The sequence below is a fragment of the Phyllostomus discolor genome, chromosome 8, assembly GCF_004126475.2.
Source record: "Phyllostomus discolor isolate MPI-MPIP mPhyDis1 chromosome 8, mPhyDis1.pri.v3, whole genome shotgun sequence".
NCBI lineage: Eukaryota > Metazoa > Chordata > Mammalia > Chiroptera > Phyllostomidae > Phyllostomus > Phyllostomus discolor.
In genome coordinates this window covers 3471651-3495018 of record NC_040910.2, presented here as the reverse complement: position 1 = coordinate 3495018, position 23368 = coordinate 3471651, and positions in this window count along the sequence as shown.

Genomic DNA, 23368 nt, shown 5'->3' with positions numbered 1-23368 from the left:
AAGAGGGTCTTTCTTAGATCTTCGCTGGGAACGCCCAGTGGGTTCCTACAGTTTAGAGCTCCGGGGGGGGGGGGGTGGCCCATAGAGCTGCAGCCCCCACACGTTTCTTGCTCCCATGCTGGCCCATGCTCAGCCTCCGGCGTTTCCTCACAACAGACGCTGGAGTGTCCCCACCAGCGGTGGCACCAGGAGCCGCCCTCCGGGTGAGAGGGTCTCCGCTACGGCTTTGGACTTGCCTCTCTCGTGAAAATCCTGGGCTTTCGTCTGCCTGGCAACCTCTGCTCTTTGACGGCTCCAGGCACGGTCATCGGTTTTAAGTGTTTTTAGGTAGACTCACTGTTGCAAAGACACGAGTGAGAACTGTCCGGCTCTCTGTTCGAACGGGCCATAAGAAAGAATGAAATGTGACCACCGGTGACAGCACGGGGGACCTAGAGGGGACGAGGCTCAGTGGAGCCGGTCGGGCAGGAGAAGACAACTGCCAGGTGGCCTCACCTCCACGTGGAAGCTAAAGAACAAATTAAGGAGCAAAACCGAAACGACTCAGACAGCGGACTGGCAGCCGTCTGAGGGGAGGCAGGTGGGGGGCCGGGGGAAACGGAGATGGAACGGGCAAGCACGGAGCGGCCGTTGCGGACCAGTCACGGGGATGCAGGTCAGGCACGGGAAGCGCCGTCGGTGACACTGTGACACCTGTGTGCAGTGCGGTCGCGTGCTTGAAATACCAGGTAAAGGGTGGGACTGTCTGAGCACTGTCAGTTGTGCACCTGAAACTAATACAAAAATAATGTTCTAGTAACATTCTATCACTTATATAACACAATGTTTTAACTTAGTACCAATAAAAATAAAAAATGGAGAATTTCTCTTGCCCTCTCTTATAACTGAAAATGTACAACACAGTTCAGGGAGGTGGTGGGGGGGAGGACAACACAGATTTAGCAGATTAGAATTTTTAAAAATCAACAAAAGCACTAAACTCATTCAAATAAAATCAAACTACATTTAACCTACTTCGGTACAAATGTCTATGTCAAAAAAGAACCACCATATTTTGAGGACAGAGAAGTATATTTACGTCTGACTTTCTGCTAAATACCTCGGTAACCTTGGGCAAGTCACAGGAGTTGCCGTGTTCCTGGAACGAGATCGGAGGAGCAGGCGACTTAGGAGAGCCCTTGCGCATCTCATACCCCCACCAGGGCTGGCAAGGTCCTCCCCGGGATCAGCCCTCGGCTGCCCCCAAGCGGAGCACCCCCGCCCCGCCCCCCCGCCAGTGTCAGCCGCTGTGTGCACAGCCCCCAGGGGAGGGCTGTGTCTCCATGAACGTTTACCCTTCATATAAGTCTCCTTCACATGGTAAAAGCTCAGAAGTATTTGGGAATAAATCATTCTCCTTGCTCTACTATTCTATTTCCACGACCTCCGGAAGCCTGTCCCAAGACACTCCCAAAAACGGGCCTGGACGTCTGCCCAAAGGGCACTGGCTACTCTGGTCCGAGCGCCAGTTCCAGTTCTAAAGCTCCTCACAGTAGCACACGACCCTCGGGCTTGGAGGAGGCCGCCCCGATTCAGTCCTGGACCGGCGAGATGCGGCCCCGAGAGCCGCCGGGGGGCACCCTTCCTCCCCACTCCAGCACGGGGACACCCTGCGCCCTGGGCTGGGGGCTCCATTTCCCAGCTTCTCCTCCCCTGTGTCCTTCCGAGGAGCGTAGAATTGGTTTGGAGCCATCGTCAGCTTCGGAAGCAGCCCGGGGAGGGGCGCTGGTTGGAATGTTCAGCGAGCGCAGCTGCGGGTGAGCCGGTGCGGCCGGGGAGCTGGGGAGTGGCCTCAGGGGTGGAGCTCCATGAAGGCAGGAAACCACCGGGGACAGCAGAGGACAGCGCAGCCAGCCCCGGCGGGGAGCAGAGTCAGAGTGACAGGGCAGGACAGGAGAAAGAAGAGCCACCCTCACACTACGATGGAGCAAATCACACTCCTGGGGGCTTCTCTGTCGTTTGCCTGTACGTATTTAGTTTCGCATGGGCAAATCGAAAATACGATATATGGTTTAATTAGTAAAGTTGATCAAAACTTTCAAGACTGAGGGTGGGGATTGTTTCATACCCTATACAAATATCAAGTCACTGTGGTGTACGCCTGAGATGAATATAATGTTACACATTAATTACACCTCAGTAGGAAAAGAAACACTTTCAACATTCTAGTTACCATGGAGTGCTTTGTAAAACATTTGGCCAAACTAAAGACACCTACGTAACCATCATTGTTTTTACTTTTGAAAATAACAGTCAGAAGATCAACTATTAAAGTGGAGGCAGCAGGTTCTGTTCGGTGGGAGGGCGCGCTCTCGGGGGGACCAGAGTCTGTGGGGCCCCTGCAGGCGTTTTCGGGGACTCCTGGTGCAGAAACCACGGGCGAGCACCCAGGAGCCCCGTTAGTACTGCACATCGTATCGTAACAGACTTGGGTTTGGAAAACGGTCGTGTTCGCACCACACTCAGCTATGGGAGTCCAACCAGCCACGTCCGAAACACTCCCGCCGTTTAACTCTTAGGTCTGATTAGAGACAACAAATGCTACATGTGCTCACCGATGTCCTTCTTTTACAAGGACGCTATCACTTATAAACTCAAGTGAATGCAGCTCAGTGTGGCTGTGCAAAAATCACACAAGCGTATCTCTCATAAAAGCCTCTGTTCAGAAGTCAGCTGCGGTGGTTGTACTATGTCGCACACATGTACCTATCATGCGGTTCCCAGGAGAGTGTGGAATGCCATGAAACAAAACAGACCCTGTTGGTTTGGGGTTTTTAAGATTTTATTTATTTATTTTTAGAGAGGGAAGGGAGGGAGATAGAGAGAAAGAGAGAAACGTCAATGTGCAGTTGCTGGGGGTCATGGCCTGCAACCCAGGCATGTGCCCTGACTGGGAATCGAACCTGCGATGCTTTGGTTCGCAGCCCGAGCTCAATCCACGGAGCTACGCCAGCCAGGGCTGCCATTCGGTGATTATTGACTGAGGGAACATCCCTCGGGTCACTGGGGCTCAGGGTGTTCTATATTCTCTTACTTCATACATTGAAGAGGTTAGACCCAATATCCTCTGATGGTCCTAGAAGCTATTATAGGCTGTGATTAGGAATGAAACATACCTTAAGCCTCTTGGAAGCGATGCAAACCTGTTTTAGGATCTTTAAGCATAGGGTCTAGGTCGGAAACAGATCACAGGAATAGCACTGATAGCTAATATTCAGCTATTTAACAGGTGTTTGTGGGGAACCAGGCTAGGCAACGGGAACACAGCAGAGGACAAAACACGCCTGGCTCCACCGAGCTGACAGTCCAGGTGAGGGAGGTGACACGCGACACCTGCACCCCCCGTGTGCCCGACGGAAGTGAGGAGCTGGGAGGAAGGCGCGCTGGGAGGACTGGCGTCGGGAAGGCATTGCAGTGCGCAGCTGCCGCGTGCAGCTCCTTAGGGGGCCCCGGGCGCATGCGTGCGCTCCATTCGTCCTAACGACGGTCCCAGGAGATCGTCGGTGTTTCTTGACGCCTGTGTTACAGACGGAAGAAAATGAGCACTGAGACATCCGTGAAAGCTCCCAAGGTCACGGAGTCCGCACGGAATGACTGCAGAGCCTGCACCTAACCACGTGGAGCACCTCCCGCTGCCAGAAGGCAGCCCGGTGCGGTGCCGTCTTGAAGGATTTCATGAGTGGAGATCAGCGTCCGGGCTCGGGGCAATCGAACTCTTCCTCTTTCCCACTTACGCTGATCACACGAAAACCTGCTGGAAGGGTGTCAGCATCCTTCGGAGCTGCCCTACCGACCTGTGCCTTCGGCTTCAATCAGTGACTGACAGCGAAGAACAGACCCATCATTCCCGAGGCCCCGGGCTGCAGTCCCCAACCTTCCACACCGCCACACTGGTGCAATGTTCTAAAAGCAGAGATGCCAGAATACCGGAGTCATCTTCGCACAGGGAGTCTGCTCAAGGAGATACAACGGCGGCGTCCCAGTGGAACGGGACGTCAGGGGCTGTCACCGAATCAGGTTCCGCGTGAGGCAGAGACCTGCGGGGTGGCCAGAGGCGGCACCAGGCACCTGGACACCCTGCCCGGGGCTTCAAGCTGGCTTACCGCTGGCTCTGTCTTCCTAGGAGAGAACCTTGGCCTCCTTATCTTTCAAAGAGAAATAGTAGTAGTGTCAACCTTGCATTTTTGCATGTGAGAGTTAAAAGAATTCACATGTGTTAAAATCTTAGCGCAGTACTGGCACATAGGCAACCTCTAATACATGTGACCTGCTGTTATTCATGTTAATAAATGTGCCAACGGGAGCAAAAGGGTCTGCACACGCAGAGGGGTAAGGGGTCTGACCCCTCACGGGGTCGTACTGCCATTTTCCAGAGAGCCCACTGTACCCGGAGTGTCGCAGGGAGCCAGCCACCACGCTGCTCCCCCTTCCCCAGCCGCTGCCTCGGGCGGCGTTCAGACTCGAGCAGGGAACAGTGGCGGCCTCTCCAAGCAAGGAAGGGCAACGACATGACGTTGACTTGTGTCTGTGCATTTATATAAATAACTGCGCTAATGAATGTCTTACAAGAAGAAAGAATGAGGATGACTCCGCTGGTCTGTAAAAACATTCCTACAGACTCAGCCCCCCTGTCAACCCCCAGGGCAGCGAGAACTCCCTCTCCCAGCCTGGCCGGCTCGCAGGCCCCTCCCAGCAAGTGAACTCACGCCATGAAAGCGATGTTCATCCCCGATTTACACCAGATTTCATCCCATCCTATCAACAGCCCATATAGCAAAAAAAAAAAAAAAAAAAATAGGAGGCTTTCTTACACATGGTTTCCATGGTGTTGATGAGTTTCCGCCCTAAACAGACAGACGCAGATGAAGCCACGCATGCTGATGCCATTAGGGGCTGTGCAATGGGCAGAGGTTTCCTTGCACACTCATGCAGTCACACACGTTGTGAACATCCTGTTTATCTGGCTCGTCCTCGGATGCTGGGCTGCGGTGTATCAGCACATTACTGACAGCTGGGAGCGCCTCCAGGGGAACATGCCTTTCCAATGACAAACATCCCCAGAGCAATGGGAGCACATGTTCGCCCCCAGTGCCCACACAAAGCAGCTAAGTTTCCCCAAAAGCAGAGCCTGTTGGATGCTTGGGTTTCGGTGGGACACCACCGAGGGTCCCGCCCCCTCTGCCCCCCGGTGCCCTTCAGAGGTCATGTGAGATAATACATTCCGAGACCCCCGTTTCCGGACGGCCCTGGGCAAGGTCAGCGTGGCAACATTCCCACTTCCACAATATCAGATGTTACGGTAATTCCTCTCAGCTAATGTGTAAGAGTAAAGGAATGCCTCCCAGCCTCATCTAGGCCCTGTGGAATCTGTTGAAAATGCATGACAGCTGTGGGCTTTGGCGAGGCTGTCTGTGAATGTATGAGATTTGGAAACGATTCAAAGCTAGAAATAACTGCACGACTCATAACCCTGCACCGCGGTGCGCGCTCACCCATCCCTCTCTCCCTATTTCTCTCCCTCTCTCCCCATCACTCATGGTGCCCCCACCGGCGCGGGTCACGGTCCCGTCCTCACGATGTCCCTGCCGCGTCCTCCACGGCGAGGGGGCTGTGGGGAACGTCCCCCCACACACACACAAACACAGATGTGGGAAGGAGAAAGAAGCAGGGGCGGGGGTCGGAGCAACGGAATGATTTTCATAAGGCGCAAGAACAGGAAATTGAGAAAGAGCCTCCCTTAAGTGTCCCGCTGGGAGAGGGGAGGCAGCGGCTGAGCCCCACATTGTGTGAGAGCCCGTCTGCCGTTAGCATCGAGCTCTTGGGTGATTTATGGAGCCCTCCTGCTCTCCAACCTGCGTGACCGTCACAGCTCCGACCGGTTACACGGAGGGTGGGTGCTGACCTCCCTGTGCATCCTTTGGGGAAGAGTGGGTGGTTAGGGAAAGGAACGGAGGGAAACGGGGTCCTCTCAAAGACGCTGGTTTCTCAAACCAAGTGACTGATGTCCAGATGCCTATGGATTCTGACCTCAGCATTCCCACTCTTGACCTTTGGACTTGAATGTCATCTCAAGACTCAAAGCCATTCTGCAACCCGATGCCTAAATTCTGTGACATCCTGGGACACACTGCCTCTCCTGTGCCCCAGCCCCCACTGCATGTACTTCACATATTACCTCTTCGCACAATCCCGTTGCTCGAATGGAGTCTCTCCTTCTAGTTAACCTCAGCTTTGACCCACACGCAGGGGCCGAGTGTCAGCCTTTAACTGCACAGGCTCTCGGGCTAAGATAAGCTGCACGTTCCCCCATGACCCAGTTTGGCCGAGACGGAGGTTTTAAAGCCAAGAATTATTTCTACAGCGATATTACCCCAGTGATATCCTAGAATGAAACAAAAACACATACAATGCTTTTTCTGAAGTTAGGGCACAGAACACAATGTAAAGGGGAAAAACCAACTCCTGCTGGGAGTTTGCTGGATGCTGTCGAGCAACTGGCCGGCCAGCTGGATCTGTTCGGGTGTTCAGAAGCAATTTAAAAAAAAACGGCTCTGGCTATACGTGCGCTAACACTCATAACACCTAACTCCCAGGACAGATTCCCAAAGACACTCCCTTGGAGGACACAGAGGCTGGCCTGGGGCATTTACTCCTCCATTAAGATCAGCTCTAACAAGCTGAGCTGTTTGCATTCCCAGGCCACAGTGGATTAGAGACAGCGCATTAAGGAAAGACAGCGTTCTGGTACGGAGAGTGTGCTGGCAGCAACCAGGCGCACAGCTGGCCGGCTCGCAGCAGGAGGAAAGAGCAACAGTTGAGCAACGTGACCGACTGTCCGGGGCGTGCGGGTGAGCGAGAGGCCCCCGACGGCACAGGACAGCACAGAACGCTGAGGGGCGTGCGCCCTGGAGACCCCGGGTCGTCCGGGAAAAGATGCGGTCCACATGAGAACTCGTGGGAGTCTCGGGCACATTCAAGGTATATTCGCATCCAAACAACAACATACGATTAGACATTTCAGTGCTTCAGGGGAACTGGTGTCCTTCGTGTCTACACCGAGTACATGTGGGATGCCTCACTGCCCCAAAAGCACAGGTTTTCATTACCGTATGTAAATGCTAGGAGACATAAGTAAGAATGGAATATCGGCGTTTTACTTTCCTTACACTCATGCCCCACAGAGACGCACTGCCTGCCATCAACTTCATTTAAGCCCTTCCAAAATGACTTCAAGAATATTCTACCATTCAAAGAAAACAAAAGAAGAGATTGTGCTTCTATCACTGAATATCCAAAAACGGAAAACGGAGAACGTATCACTTCACACACACACACACACACACACACACACAGCCCAAGGACGTGAAGGACCGAGAGGAGGTTCATGTCTCCCAAGATGGTTCCGCAGGGAAGGGCAGGGAAGGGCCACGGGGAGCAGACAAGGGCCTCTCAGATACGGGGCGCTCACAGGAGAGAGTCGGACAACTGGGGGACATGCTCAGGATTTGGTTCGTCTGGGAGGAAGAGAGAGTGCTTGTCCCCCTCTCCCAGGATCTCTGGGCTCTCGCCTGGGTTTCACGCCCCAGCTCCTCCCAGGCTGGCAACCCCACCCCTCGTCACGGCCACCCAGCCGGACACACCAGCCTGGCTCTCCTCCCAGGTCTCCAACCATCCCTGAGTGTAAACCCCTTGGGTAACTCCTACAGCAGATGCCAACCCCACGCCCCTTCCACTGATGATTACTGATTGTCCCATTGTATTGGTGCCCTTGGGCTTCCATAACAAAGAACTACAAAAAACTGGTGGCTTAATTAAACAGAAGCGCATTGTCTCCAAGTTCTGGAAACTGTAGGTCAGAAATTGAGGGGTCAGCTCTGCAGGGTCTTGGGGAGAGTGTCTCCTTGCCCCTCTCAGTGAGTGTCTGGTGGCTCCGGGTGCCCTCGGCTTGCGGCAGCACGGCTCCCAGCTCTGGCTGCCTCTTCACGTCCTTGTCCCCTGGGTCTCCCCTCTTCCTGAGACGACACCAGTCATTGCGTTGAGGCCCCCCCCAAGCCCAGTATGATTTATCTCAAGGTCCTTCCTTAACCCGTGACATTCGCAAAGACCCTGTTTCCGAGTTAGACCACATCCTGAGGTTCCAGGCAGACACAATGCAGGGTGAAGGGGACACTGTTTATCACACTACACCCATCGTCCACATAGTGACTTCCAAATCGGGCACGTTTTATACTAAAATTCCGTACCTCTGATGGTGCACAAATATTCCAATGATAGACAGTCTGAGAACAAATGAGTTCTCATTCAACAGCCATCTATCTCCCTTTCTTTTCCCATCTGAGATACCTATCTCTAAAGTCACTCCTTGCAGCCGGGAGTGACCGGGGGACTCGGGTCAGCCACGGAGACGAGAGAGGAAATGCAATAGGGACTTGGTTTCCCAGGAAGCGAATGAGGCAAACGTTCAGGTCCCGTACTCACACTGAGCTCCACCAAAGCCCTGTGCCGAACTTTGCATTTTTAATATTGTTCTGTGTTTCCTAAAGAGGACCCCCCAAATCATGGTAGCGCACGCAGGTCCCGTGGCACCTGGAAGGCAGTCGTTTCCCAAAGTCACGGAGACAGTTTTCTCTTCTGCCGCCTTCTCCTGCTTCAGACGTGGCCCTGCAGACACGACTATTTGGTAGCAGCAGCCACCCTCCCTCAGAAGCGGGGGTTGCTGGGAGAATCTTAGACATCCTGTCCCTGACATCCCTTAGCCCTGGACCGGCCCTAGAGCCGCCTCCTTCCGGATGTCTTGTGGCGTGAGAAAAATGCAGTGTAAGAGGTTCTTCAGGTTTTCTCTGCCTGCGGCAAAAAGTCTCCTGATGTAGCACTTGACCCAGGCTGGGCGAATCAGAGGCCTGCCCTGAACTTTTGGACTTGAGATGCAGGGAGTCTGGCCAGTGCCCCTCTATTGCCTGAAATCACAAACTATAAAAATCTGAAATGTTCCAACCGCCGGAACTCTTGCCACGGGGACGGAACCACTCTGCAGAGGAGGAGGATGAACTTGACACGTGGAGAGAGGCCTGATGTTCTGGGTCCTGACTCCCGGTGTGGTCAGTGATTGGGACCTTTCTTCGGTCACGGTTTTCCGATGACTTCACAGCGTATCCTTCCATTAAAGTGCTCTGTTTTGTTTAAACCAATGCCAGCGGGACTTCTTTTAGTAACGAGTTAAACGGACTAATCAGTGAAGCTTCCTCTGCTTCTCCCAGACGTTGCCACGTGTACGTCATTCTCCGCCCTCGCTTCTCTTCGCCTCGGCTCCCGGCGCCCTTGGGGCCTGAGGGCCAGCTGTGTGGGCAGCACACCTGGGCTTGCTTCCTGTTCTGTCACCGGCCGGCGGGGAGACGGTGGCAGGTGACCGTCTCCGAGCCTCATGGATACTGTTTCAAAGAGGAGCACCGTGGTGATGTCAACCTCACGTGATTCTAAGAAGGGAATGAGCTCGTACACAGAGAGCATGGAACAGAATGCTTGACGCACAGGAAACGTGAAATACGTTGATTATCATCCCAGGGGCAAGTATGACCATCATTACAATAATTCCTTCTTATTTTATCCTCGCCCAAGGACATGTTTTCATTGCTGTTAGAGGGAGGGGAAGGGAGAGAAAGGATCAATAATTGAGGCGCCTCCTGTATGTGCCTGGACCAGGGATCGAACCCATAACCTGAGTGTGTGCCCTGACTGGGAATGGAACCCGCAACCTTTCGCTTACTGGACAACACTCCAACGAATTGAGCCACTCCCCCACCCACGCTGTGGCCAGGGCTCCTTTTAATTTCTGAACCACAAGACAAAAGTCTTTCACTAACCCCAACCACAGTCTCGAATTCTAACCCTATATCTCTTATTCCCTTCTGAGCCTCTCCACCAGTACCTACCAGTGTCACCTGGAATGTCACTGACTCCCCCTTTCCCTCCTCCGCCGCCCCTCCCCCACCCACGCTGCGGCCGGCACCCACAGTTCAGTCTGCCACCCCATCACCGGCCTCTGAGCCCCTCAGACCTGGGCCCACCAAGCGATCGGTCAGTGGTGTTCACTCCTCTGTCACTGGTGTGTATCGTTTATTCCTAGCCACAAGGATTATGAATTACAGTATCTGTACTGTCCTTTTATTTAGTAGGCTTAGCTATTCAATAGCTTTTAGAGTAAGCTGGAGACTCTCCAATCTCAAACCTACCGTGCTAGCCACAGACAGGGGTTTGAACACAAGCGAGCACCTGTCCCTGGTCCCAAAGGGCGGGCTTCCTGTGAGGAGACCGCCGTGGGGGCAAAGTATTATTGCTGCATTTGTCACATTTTTTCCCCAGGCGTTAGAGAAAAAGGCACAGCGTTCAGAGGTTTCAGGATTTCAGGTGTCTCCTGCACTCCGTTCCTGCAGAGAGCATTGTGCTTCAGTAGGAACCATACCTCTCCTGGGCCCCGCACTTTCGCAGCCCTGCGTGTTTTACACACACAACCTACACTCAGAGGAGAGTGCACAGGTGCCCCGGCCCCGGCGGTCTGGCAGGCAGAGCTCCGCCAGCCCCACCTGTGATTTCAAACGCTGGCTCTCGTGCCAACCCCCTCTCGGTTCCCAGGTCATCATTTCCCCAGATCTCCTGCTGTTTGTCCCCAGAGAAAACCATGGCTGCATCTTTGGGGTGTGGTGTGGCGTGGCGTGACGTCACCGCTGCTGACTGCGGAGGAGAGCCTGCTCCGTTGCATAGGAGACCCCCGAGCAGCACAGTCGGGCAAGAGGAACCACAGGCGCCCAGCCCGTCCCGGCCTCAGCTCGGGCGCGCGGGTCCCCGCACAATGAGGTGCCCCCCCGGCCGCCGCTGCGCACCGGTCTCCTGCTGCGCGCGCGCGAGGCGTCTGCACACATTTCCGCGCGAGCAAGTCGGCGCGCCTGCCGTAGGTGTGCGGTCAGAGTCCCAGGCTGCTCGAAGAATTTTACTGGTCGTTCTAGTTATGAGAGCCCCCCCAGAGTTCTCCAAAACGAAAATTACAACAGAAGTCTACGGTTAACTCAGAAAACGTTCTCTAAATCGGTGTCACTGCCAATGTAACAATCCTGTAAAGAATCTTGATTATAACAACATGACTGACTTTGCTGAACTGAAGACAAGAAAAAATATAAATATATACAATAATGTACTATGTTTTTATTTTATTAAAATACATCATATACAATAATGTCTGTAATGCCAGTTGATCTACAGAGACAACCCAGGTATACTCAATAATAGCAAGTTTAGTAATCTTGGACATTATGCCAACTTTCAGATATATCAGCACCCTAGTCTCACGCCTTTTTCAATTTTGACTGGTATTCAAGGTTCTTAGCTAGATTTAGAGATTTTAAATATTTAGACAAACGATCTGTGGCTCTCATTCATACTTCAGTCCTAGGCCTTGCAAATGTTAGCCACAAGCCTATTTGTGAAAGCCCTTCGTGGGTTAAGGACCGTCTGAACTTCGCTTTGGAGGACAGGTACTGGCTGAAGAAATACCAAACCCATTTCGGATGGGGCAGACGTGGAAGGAGGCAAAAGAGCAGCACGTGCCCCCCAGAGATGTGCAAACATGCAAAGCCGGGGAAGCCCACGAGAGGCTAGACTACACAGAGAGCGTTGAGTCTGTCTGTGCTGTTTGTTCATGTCCATTTGGAACCGAGGACAGTGCCTGGCCCACAGTAGGCACTCAGAAACACCTGTTGAATCAAGGCATGTGTGAATGATAGCAAAGAGTCTAATTGGACTAGAGCATAAAATGTATAAAGTGGAATTGTGGGAGCGGAGGCTTAAAGGAGAGTTAGAAAATAGTTCAAATCATGTATTATGAAATTCATCAGAAAATGGGGCATTGTTTTATAATAGAGATGGACAGACATCCTCTCCCCTCTATCTCTCTTCAAGATGAGTACAATGCTGTTTTATGGCATGGATGTTTCCATTGAATGGAGCAACGGAATTATCGGGAGAAGAGAGGAGGGGAGAGGGGAGGGGAGGGGGGAGGGGGAGGGAAGGGAAGGGAAGGGAAGGGAAGGGAAGAGAAGGGAAGGGAAGGGAAGGGAAGGGAAGGGAGAAGAAAGGACAAAGAAGAACTATGCACAAAGGACCCTCGGGAGACTTTGGGGATACGTCTAGGCAGACCTCTAAAGGTTTTATTTCTATAAGGGTTCAACATGCTCCTGGGAAGAACAGTGAGAAAATGCTTTGAAAATATCCTGAGCCTCAAAACTGGGGTGTCTAGACAAGGAGGAAGGACAGAGGCCAGCTCCTCACTTCTTGGAACGTGTTTCCCTGGAACACAGGAAACTCACCTTTCAGTGGTGGCATGGCACCAAGCTGGCATCCCTGCCCAGGGAACGTGACCCAACAGTGTTCTCAAGGCCAGGCCTCCGGATGCCATGTCACTGGATGCATTCACTGGGCCCTCCGGTTCGGTTTGCAAAGGAACGCTGATGAATATGCCATAAAGGAAGAGCTCTGGGGGGAAAAAGAGTGATTCTGATTAAAGAGTCATGACATTGAAGGCGAGTGAAAATAGGAAGAGAAGTTCCTCTCCAGAACCCACCCAAAACTGAACACGTCACAGAGAACCCGTGCGGAATCCTGCAGCTCGAACTGTGGGAAGAAGAGGAAAAGTGAGAGCAAATGTTATGAACGGTGCCCTTGTCCCAAATATTCTAAGTGGATTGTTCAGGGTTTAAAGTTCTTTACTCCGCTACCAAATTTCTGTTGAATTCTCCTAAGTATTTTTCTTTTAGTTCATAAATATTTTTCTTGCTAACATTGAGTCACCAGTATATGCCTCTTAACCCAGTTTCACATTTCATAACTGAAAAAATATATAAAACCTCAAAGGAAATCATAGCCAAACTGTTGAGTTTTAGTTGGTTTTAGGTCAAAGGGCAAAAATCCATTGAATTTTATACACTTTCCACCCAAGATAAATACTCAAGTTTGCCTAAAACTTGGCCCTAATTTCCTACTCTACCTGGGGTCAAATTTTTTAGGTAATCTGGTACAAATATAGAGTTTTTAATGATACCTGAGACCAGGATAATTTTTTACATGATTTTGATGATAAAATTTTATAAGAGTATAGAAAACGAAAAATTTCCATGTCTCAAATAATCACTTGACGATACCTAAGAACAAAAAAGAAAATTTCTTAGAATAAGAAATATGATACCTTTATATTTTAGACCGATGTTTTCCCCAAAGTAGGCATATAATAATTTCAAGACTCCCTGAGGCCGAGGTCGCAGTTAAGACTTTGAAACTTACAGAGTTCAAATATTCCTTTCCTAGTTAGTGATTCCTTCCATCCAAATTTCATAAGCCAAGGTCAATAAGAATAAAATGTATGAGCAAATGGAGGTTTCGAGGCAACAACAGGCCATTTGTACTGCGGTTGTGATCAAGACGTAAGGAGCAGACGTAAAATAAAATTCAACAAACTGACTTCATGAAGACTAACAGTTTTCTTAAACCCAGAAACTAGACATTCCAATAGGGGCATAATCCTTCGCAGTTCTAAAGCATTGGTAAATTGCTGAGAAACAGAGTTTGATTTTCTATCAGGAGAAACTAGGAAGAGATCAGTTTAAGCCCGTCTATCTTCCTCCCCAGAACACTTCCGTTCTCGGTGACACCCCCGGGGATTAAGTTCATGAGTCTTTAGCAACTTGTTCCCGCATCCCCAACGCACACACCGCAGAACACGTGAATTCTGCCCTTCCAGGAGTGTTGCTTAGGCGACCGGGCAAGGTCAGGCCAGGCAGACGAGGAACTACCAGGACGTGAAATAATCAAACATCCAATGCTGCCCTGGCTGGCGTAGCTCAGTGGATTGAGCTCGGGCTGCGAACCAGGCATCGCAGGTTCGATTCCCAGTCAGGGCACATGCCTGGGTTGCAGGCCATGACCCCCAGCAATCGCATATTGATGTCTCTCTCTCTCTTTCTCTTTCTCCCTCCCTTTCCTCTCTAAAAATAAACAAATAAAATCTTAAAAAAAAACATCCAATGCTAAACCGTACAGAGTGGAACAGCATTTTAGAGAATGTGAACAGACAAAGTGGCTCACTAAATGTTCAGAACAAATAGGCCTGGAGGCGGAGACCCACTGGCTCCCATCCCACACTTAGTGAATTGCTGTTCCTTCCCAGCACCGGGTGAGGTGATACAAGTCAGAGGTGACAGAGTTCGGAATCTTTACGAAAAAGATCTACGGGGGACACAGGCACATAGAGAGGAAAAAAGACAATACAATTCAGTAAGGAAGAGGAGTGTGTTCAGGATACAAGGGCAGCGCAGAGGGCCACAGACTCAGCCTGGAACAGGGGTGGGTGGGGGTCAGCTTGAAGGAAGCTTGGACCCCAGGCTCGTGGAAAAGGCAGGGAGGCGTGCCGGGCAGAGAAACTGTAGGGACGGCAAAAACAAGGAGCTGCAGTGAGCAAAGTGAGCGGTGGGGTAGGGATCGAGAAAGGAACGGAAGAACTGCTGAGGAGCGCTGGGAGGTGAGGACGGGTGGCCGAGCCGGGGCTGGGTGTGAACGGGGTGCTGGGTTGAATGGTAGCCCCCCACCCCACACCCAAAGAGATATGTCTACATCTCATCCTCAGAACCTGTGAGTGCAACCTTTTGGGGAAAAGCTCTTTGCAGATGTCATTAAGTTGGGGCCTTGAGATACCCAACCACAAGTGTCCTTGTAAGAGCGAGGCCGAGGGGTATTTGACACAGGAGAGAAGGCGCGGGGAAGACAGGAGGAGGCAGTCTGGTACAGGAACCGGATTCTGCTGCCGCGAGTGAAGAGATGCCGGCAGCTGCAGATGTAGGGAGAGGCAAAGAAGGATTCTCTGCTAGAACCCACCAGGGGAGCACAGCCTGACTGACACCTTGACCTTGGGCTTCTGTGCTCCAGAACTGTGAAAGGACACATCTCTGTTGTTCTCACCGCCCAGTGTGTGGTGGTTTGTGAGGACAGCCCCGGGAACCTGAGCCAGGGCCTGGAGCCCCACGGTCTGGGGTGCTCTGGCGGGTGGGGACTTCGGTTTGCTGTGCAGGGTGTTTAAACATGGGACACAGGGAGTCGGGGCAGCGGTGAGTACAGGGAAGGAAAGCTGTTGATAAGCTACTGCAAGAATCCAAGCACAGGGTCATAAGATGGTTGTGAATTTTCAAAATCTTAAAACAACGTAATTCTCGCATACATTATAGTCAAAGTTTTACTGAACTTATTTTTAAAAATCATCAGGATGGAAAGCCAGTTTCTCTTGCTGGCTCTTTATACTAAAACACACCGACCGATGTGTACGGAGTCAGTGGAAGATGAAGGAGAAGTCTTTAGGGGATTGCTGAGTGACAGCCACCACCACCACCACAAAACCAACCTCCCCTTCTCCCTCAGAGCCAGAAGTCACACACTTTGGTTCACCTGCACTTCGGGGCTGAAACCGTCTGCATTGCCGCCAGAAAGATAAACGTGCAACTTGCTAGTTTTCTGCAAATCCGTGTCTATCCTCACAACGGTGTTAACATCCCCATGGGTTCCAAGCAACACTGGGTCTAGGCAAGTGACATTCTTTTTTTTTTTTTTTTTTTTTTTTTTTTAGAGAGAGGGAAGGGAGGGAGAGAGAGAGAGAGAGAAACATCAATGTGTGGGTGCTGGGGGTCATGGCCTGCAACCCAGGCATGTACCCTGACTGGGAATCGAACCTGCGACACTTTGACACTTTGGTTCGCAGCCCAAGCTCAATCCACTGAGCTATGCCAGCCAGGGCGCAAGTGACATTCTTTAAACAGGTGACCGTTGAGTGAGCTTGTGACATGACGCCAGAGCTTCACAGAGAAGTCACGCAGTTCCTTTTGGCCTTCCTCGTAAGTTGAATATTTTATTCTCAATATTTGATACTCAAGTGGAGTCAACGATAGAGGGGAAAGTGTGTATCATAGAGACCTCGCGGAGAAAGAAGTTACAAAGAAAGACCGATACTGACCTCACTGTTAGGAGAATTAACTAAACGAATTCGTGCCCAGTGCTAGGAGGGGCACCTTCTCCGTGTCCCATCATTGTCTTACGTCATTCTGATATCATTTCTTTTGAAAATCTTCTGGGGGAATATAGTTTTAATTTAAAAACTTACATCTCTGTATTCAATAATATCCGAAGAACTACTGCGTATGTGAACTCACATGATACTTTCCTTGAAGATCTTTATTGTATTACTAAGGTTTGAAAGTATTAAAGGTTTAACACATAAAATAATAAAAGAACACCTGGCTGGTGTAGCTCAGTGGATTGAGTGCGGGCTGTGAACCAAAGTGTTGCAGGTTCGATTCCCAGTCAGGGCACATGCCTGGGTTGCAGGCCACAGCCCCCAGCAACCACACATTGATGTTTCTCTCTCTCTCTCTCTTTCTCCTTCCTTTCCCTCTCTAAAAATAAATAAATAAAATCTTTAAAAAACACTTAATAGGCAGATGCTATCTTTCTACTGAGAGTCAGCTTTAAGTGCCACCATTAAATTTACATTATTAGGAGCTTTCTGGCGCTTACAATTTACTAATACCTGCATGAGTTTTTCCCCTATTGATAGTAACGGAATTACTATTAATGTAAGATTTACTATAAGTCTTAAAGCCTAGCGCCACCATTTATACAAAGTCCAGCAATTTATATTCTAAGAATTCAAGAAAATGTATTTTAATGTCAGTACATAAACAACACGTAAGATGAGCAGAGAATTAAAATTCTTAATGACTTTTTCTAGGACATTTCTAAATGGAGCCCTTAGCAGAGTCTCGACTTTTTCATGAGGACAAGCGAGAGGCATCCCATGTTCTTAAAATTCTAAAAATCATTTGTGTTTTGACTTTTAATTGTGTATGTGCTCTGTATATATATTCATGTGCATTTTAATTGTTTTAAGATGGATTTATTTTGGAGACAGGGAGGGCGGGAGAAAGAAAAACATTGATATATGAGAGAAACATCGTTTGGTTGCCTGTAGCATGCCCCCAGCTGGGGATCAGGCCTGCAGCTCAGGCCTGTGCCCTGACCAGGAATCGAACCAGCAACCTTTAGCTTTGTGGAACGACACTTGACCCACTGAGCTACACTGGCCAGGTCTGCGTGTGTGTTTTAAGTGAAGAGAAAATATATTGTATTCATTTCCATGAGTCAAATTGATTTTGAAAAACACATAAGATCTATCTGTGCACTGAAAACTTAGAGTCCAAAGGGAGAAATATGAAAAGTCAGTTACGAGGGAATTATGCTAAGACCTGATTTATAGCCTGAAGTGCACCATTCAAAGAGTCTAAGCCACAGAGCTGGAGAGAATAACTGTTATCAATAACTAAAGCTCAAGAGAAAACATAAACCGAACAAACAAATAAAAAAACAGTCCAAGCAACTCTGGGGCCCAGGGCTAACGAACAATTGTATTTCATGCGACCCATTCCGTGGCATTGTTCTCTAGAGCCAGTGAATCCCGGGCCGCCACAGAATTCCGTCCTTTGGTCCGCATGCATGAAACAGACCGAGGGGGGGATGCCTGTGTCAGAGTCCAACGAGAAAGAATTCGGGCGATGCTTCCAAGTTTCTAATTGTATAAATATTCATGTTCCCAAACTGCGTATAATAATTAAAGTGGTGTGTTCTCCTTCAGGAAAACCCGTAATTCATGCGGACGGTACCCATGGTAACGTGGACTCGGAGCGCGTTTCTGGGCTGTCACACCTGCTTTTCATTTAGTGTCTAAAAATGATAGAGCCATGTGATAGCCAACCAAAAAAAAAAAGAGCACGTTGATGGGAAAAGCCCTTGGAAGTATCTTTTTAAGTAAGTGTTTTTATCAAAATAGATTAAACTCTACATTTAAGCAGCCAGGGCTCCTTCCTCAGAGCAGCATAGCTGGCGATAACCCCAGTGGCACTTGTCTCCGTGATGGAGGAGTAGACGCACAAGAGACCCACCTGCCCGCTGGGCTGAGCGCATCCCGCGTCCCCTCCCCCTTGCTCCCGGCCCTCGCTCACTTCTCTCTCCACGTGCACGGGCGGGCAGGGCGGACGGGAGATGACCCGGCCACCAAGCGCTTCTGGGTAAGTGAAACTGACACTGCAAAACTAGGGAGCTGAAACGGGACCGCTTTTCCACAGTGGCCACCCCTTCCTGAGCCTCTACCACATGCCCACAGAGGTTCTAGACACGCCGCATGCTGTCACTAACCCTCCTCGTCACTGACAGCAACCTTGTGACATGCACAGCCGAGGCGGCATCAAAGCCACGTCTCTCCGCATTCAAAGCCCATGGTTTAGCCGCCACACCACACTTCCTTCCTGTGGGGCCCGCGCCGGAGCTCCGAGTATGCACAGGCTCCCACGTCCCTGCGACCGAAGGAGCCGAGTGAGCAAAGCAGGCCTGCACGGAGCCAGAGGCGGGAGGCGGTTTCTTGCCCATTCGGAAGCATGTCTCTTTAAGGACAGTTGCACTCAACTCAAACGGTGTAATAAACAATGATTTTACAAACAGTGTAACAAACAATGACGGGATAACCTAGGATCCCATCCACACAGGTAGTAGGAGGGCGTTGCGGACCACATGGAAAAAGATCGCCATGGTTGCGGTTATTGGTCTATTAAACACACAGCGGGAAAGCTCACCTCCAGCCTCAGGTGTCTGCACGTGGAGAGGGCCGGCAGGTGTGCACGCAGCCCCAGCTGAGGCCTTCACCTGCCTCTCACACCTTCGGGGGTGGGGGGAGGGCGCCAGCCTAAGACTGAGGGAGGGTGCCAGGTCAACTTTACCCACTCTGGGGGCGTGGCCACCGAATGGGAAAGACGCCAGTGTCCTGTTGTCCCCTCACCGTCAGGTGTGTCCCCAAAGTCGGGCCCGGCCTCGTTTTAGTGTAAACCACAGGTAGCTCCGTTTATGCTCCTGCTCGTCCAGGGCGCCCGGATGTCTCCCTGTGTCTTGTAGCAACATTTTTTCTGATGTATCTTCTCTGGCCAGGGAAACAAAAGAAAAAATAGACAAATGGGATTACTAATCATTTTTGCAGAGCAAAGGAAAGAATCAAAACAAAACAAAAACAAAGAGACAATCTACTAAATGGGAGCACATACCATCATACCTCTGGTGAGGGGTTGATACCCAAGATTTATAAAGCACTTACACTACTCAAAGCTGAAGAAACATGCAATCGAATTAAAAAATGGACAGAGGACCCGGATAGACACTTCTCCGAAGGGAACACACAGGTGGCCGTGGCTGGCGAGGACATGCAGCAAGGGGAACCCTCGGGCACTGCCGGTGGGGATGCGGGCTGGCGCGGACACTGCGGAAAACTGTGGGGGGTCCTCAGAAAATCAAAAATGTTTCTTCCTTATGACCCAGTGACTCCACTTCTGAGGGTTTATCTGAGGAACCCAAAAACACTAGTTTAAAAGAATACATGCATCCCTATATTCATTGCAGCACTTTTTACAACAGCCAAGATTTGGAAGCAGCCCAAGTGCCCAGCAGTAGATGAGTGGATGAAAAGTGGTGGTACATTTACACCGTGGAATACTACTTGGCCGTGAAAAAGGAAGGGAATGTTACCATTTGCAACAGCATGGATGCACCTAGAAGGTATTAGCCTGAGAGAAATAAATCAGTCAGAGAAAGACAAACACCATGTGACTTCACTGATATATGGAATTTAAGAACAAAACAAATGAACAAAAAAACTGAATCAGACTCACAGATGCAGAGAGAGAGAGAACTGTGGCCACCGGAGGGGAGAGGGCTCGGGGGCCTGCGCGAAAAGCTGGAGGGGTTGCGAAGTACAGAGTGGTAGCTACAAAACAGTCACGGGAAGGAGAGGGTAGGGAATACCGTCAACAACATGGTGACAACTGTGTGTGGTGCTAGGTAGGTGCTGGAAATACCGGGGAATGCTATAGTATATGATTGTCTAACCACTTAGCTGTACACCCAAAACCAATACATAATAAATGTTTTAAAAATTTTCATATACAAAAGGAAAGTCATAATAATTCTTTTAAATTTTCATATACAAAAGGAGAGTGTTCTTATTTCTTATTGACCAGAACACAGTTGCTATCATTTACTCCCTGAACACTAGAATATTATTGTCATTTTTGCCAGAACAAATATTCACAGAAGAAATTAACACAAAAGGGAGCCCTCCCGCTTGCTGTACAAGGCATTCTGGGGACATGACTGCACTCTGATACTGTTCTAACCACGTGGATTCATGAATTACAGCAAGTCAGCCTGCTACGATTATTGAAGCTTATTAATGAAGGTCCCTAGGAACTCGGCCTTGGTATTATATAATAATACACAAAATAATCTTACAATAGGTTCTTCTTGGTTGATGCCACTATGATTTTTCAAATCACTCACAGTGTTTAATAGCAACATTCATCTGTTCTGAAGACTCCTCCTATATACACACTCATTATTACAACATAAACACAGAATAGGACACAGTTGGAGCTGACATTACTGCAGTTGCTATAACTCTAGACAGAATGCCATTGTCAATTTTTTACAAGCGACAATAAAGATAATAATTCGGCCATGGATTTGTTCCAGCTGCATATGGTATTGGCGTCGTGGGTAGAAAATACTCCTGTGAGAGTAAACCAGAGGGTGAGAAATGGCATCTATCACAACTCCGTAATAAAAAATGCTATGGGAATATTTTCCTTGGGCATCGACTATTGTATACACACCGTCAAACATTTATGTCAAGTATATTTCTATTATCCATACTGTTGGAAGGACCTGGCATCTGAAATCTCTCAGAAATTCTGAAAAAGCTTACAAAGTCCTCTGAGTGACCGTGGAGACTAAGGCATCGTCTGCTGTCTCCGGTTTCAACCGCCAGACTCGCAAGTTTGATCTGATTTTCAACAGCTAATTTCCTAGGCTTACAAATACAGCTCCTTACAATAGCTGAGGTTTCCAATAAGCTGTTCTTTCGGGGTCTGGTTTGGTAATTACTCCAAGCTCCACAGAAACGCCTGTTTCCGACACTGGGCCAGCGGCGCACCTGTGTCCGCGGGCAGCCCGGCCCCCGGGAACCCCCACGTGAGAGCTTCCAACCCCGCCGGGTCTTGTGGGCCGCCTCCATTCAGAGAGGGACGTGAATGGCAGTGTTTTGATGTCTGTTAATTGATGTTTGTCCAGGCATGATGAAGTAATAATCCACGGGAGCCACAGAAGCTCTCGCAAGGCACAGTGGAGGGAACAATCAGCGTTTCGAGTGGATTACGGCCAGTCCACACCCAAGCAGAGCTGACTTACAGCTTTTCATCCCTCCACAATGATACTATAAATAAAGCGAAGACGTCTTTGTTCTCGGCTAATCCCCTCTATTATGCGGCCTTGTTTGACATCTCACGCAATTGGCGCTGCAAGCTCCCCGGAGGTCGGGGGTGGTGACAGGCTGTCTGCTGCCCCACACCAGAGCCTCACGGGACCTGGAGGGCCTGGCAGGTCCCTGCCTGGCCAATCCCTAAAGGATAAGAAAGGAACTCATACATCCAGGGAAAGAAAAAGGTGCGGAAATGGGACATGAAAAGGCACCAAACCCAGAGACGACTAACTCCAGGCTGTGGCCCAGGCGAACACGCCAGGTCTTGCTTCCATTGTAGCAAAAATAAAAACGAAGAGCATCCACGTGCATCGCATCACAGCCTGCGCTTCTCCCCCTGACTGTGCGCAGGACAAGCGCCGGTGGCCCAGGTGTGAGCCCCGAGCAGACACCCACCGCACGGTGAGTGGCGGCGGCGTCTCCGCGGCAGTGATCGCGGTGATTGGATGCGGAGAAACGGCGTGCACCGACCGACTCCCTCCCGGAGGGTCCTCCTTCGTGTAAATGTCTCACGGCATTAGCAACTCTGTGCGTTCACTTAACTTCTTGGAATCACATAAATATTTGCATGTTGTCGGAAAAGTGAGTTGAGCAGCACCTCCCGGCCATGCTCACGTCAACCGCCTTGTCACCCCTGTTTTGCATAGGGCCCTCCTGCCTGGGGGAAAGCCCCGACACCCCCCATTCGGCCACGACAGGAGGCCGACAATCTCGCCTGATTGAAGACAGACAATAGGGAGCTGATATCATAATCACATGGTAAATGTAAGTCAGTATGGGGCGTATTTAATCTGCTCTTGCTCCACCACCCCGGCAAAATGGGTATCGACATTTTATAAAGGTTATTTAGAAAAGTTCGCCCCCATCCACACTGGAAACAAAATACCGGTCCATTCAAGTCACGAGTAGACACCAGCAACACACAGTCTCGTGTGTGTAGTCTCCCTTGGCTGGGTCTAAGAATGCCAGGATGAAGGAAATTTAAAGAAGATTATTTCAGCATAAGGATTGGTAAAGAGAATCAATGTTTGCATGGCTGTCTACACACGCTAGCTCTTTTAATTTAAAGTATCAAAAAGAAAGTTAGCTGTATCACCGATCAGCACAGGGGGTGGCTGTCCCTGGTCCCGTGTTCCGCAGCCACTGGGAAATCGGGGGAGGTCACGAGGTTGGGCTGCTTCCCAGGACTGTGGTATGTCCGGCTTTTCTAAAAAAAAGGTTGGAACAGGGTAGGCAATAAAGGGGATATATAAAGACAGGATCAAGATAAAGTGGGAAAAGAATGATGATAATTTTTACTTACACGCGTGGATAGAAAACGCACAGAGCTTCTCAGGACGCGTGGGCAGCTTCTGAGTAGCAGCTGTCTGATGCCCAGACGGACGGACACACGGTGACCTGGGGAAGGGGAGGGGTCACGGGAAGGATTCAAACCCGCAGGAGGGGGACTGTCTCCGGGTGTCTCCGTAGAGGCCCTCACTTGGGAAAGGGCTTGACTTGGTAAGTCACCAACCTTACTATGACAACTTTGTTGTCACCGAGCCCATGCGCCGGGGGTGGCAGTCAGACCGGCTCTGGAAACTGCGCAGTGGGGAACGGAAAGAGGGGCTGCTCTGTCCTGACCCACGTCCCCACGGCCACCACCGGTCTGCTTGGTCGAGGCTGCAGGTTTTGCTGATTTTGAAACGTAAGGGGATCAATCTTTCCCCTGAAATCAGAGTCTGCGTGGGCTGCTGAGCCTGCCCGGCTTCCCTACCCATGTTAGTCCTGAGCGGAAAGGGAGGGACAGGGGACCTGGGACGGGGAAGGTGTCCGCAGGAAGGCCGAAGCGGGGAACAGGGGGTTCCCGTTGTCTGCAGACTTCAGCCCGGACGGCACCGTGGCACGCAAGGCTGG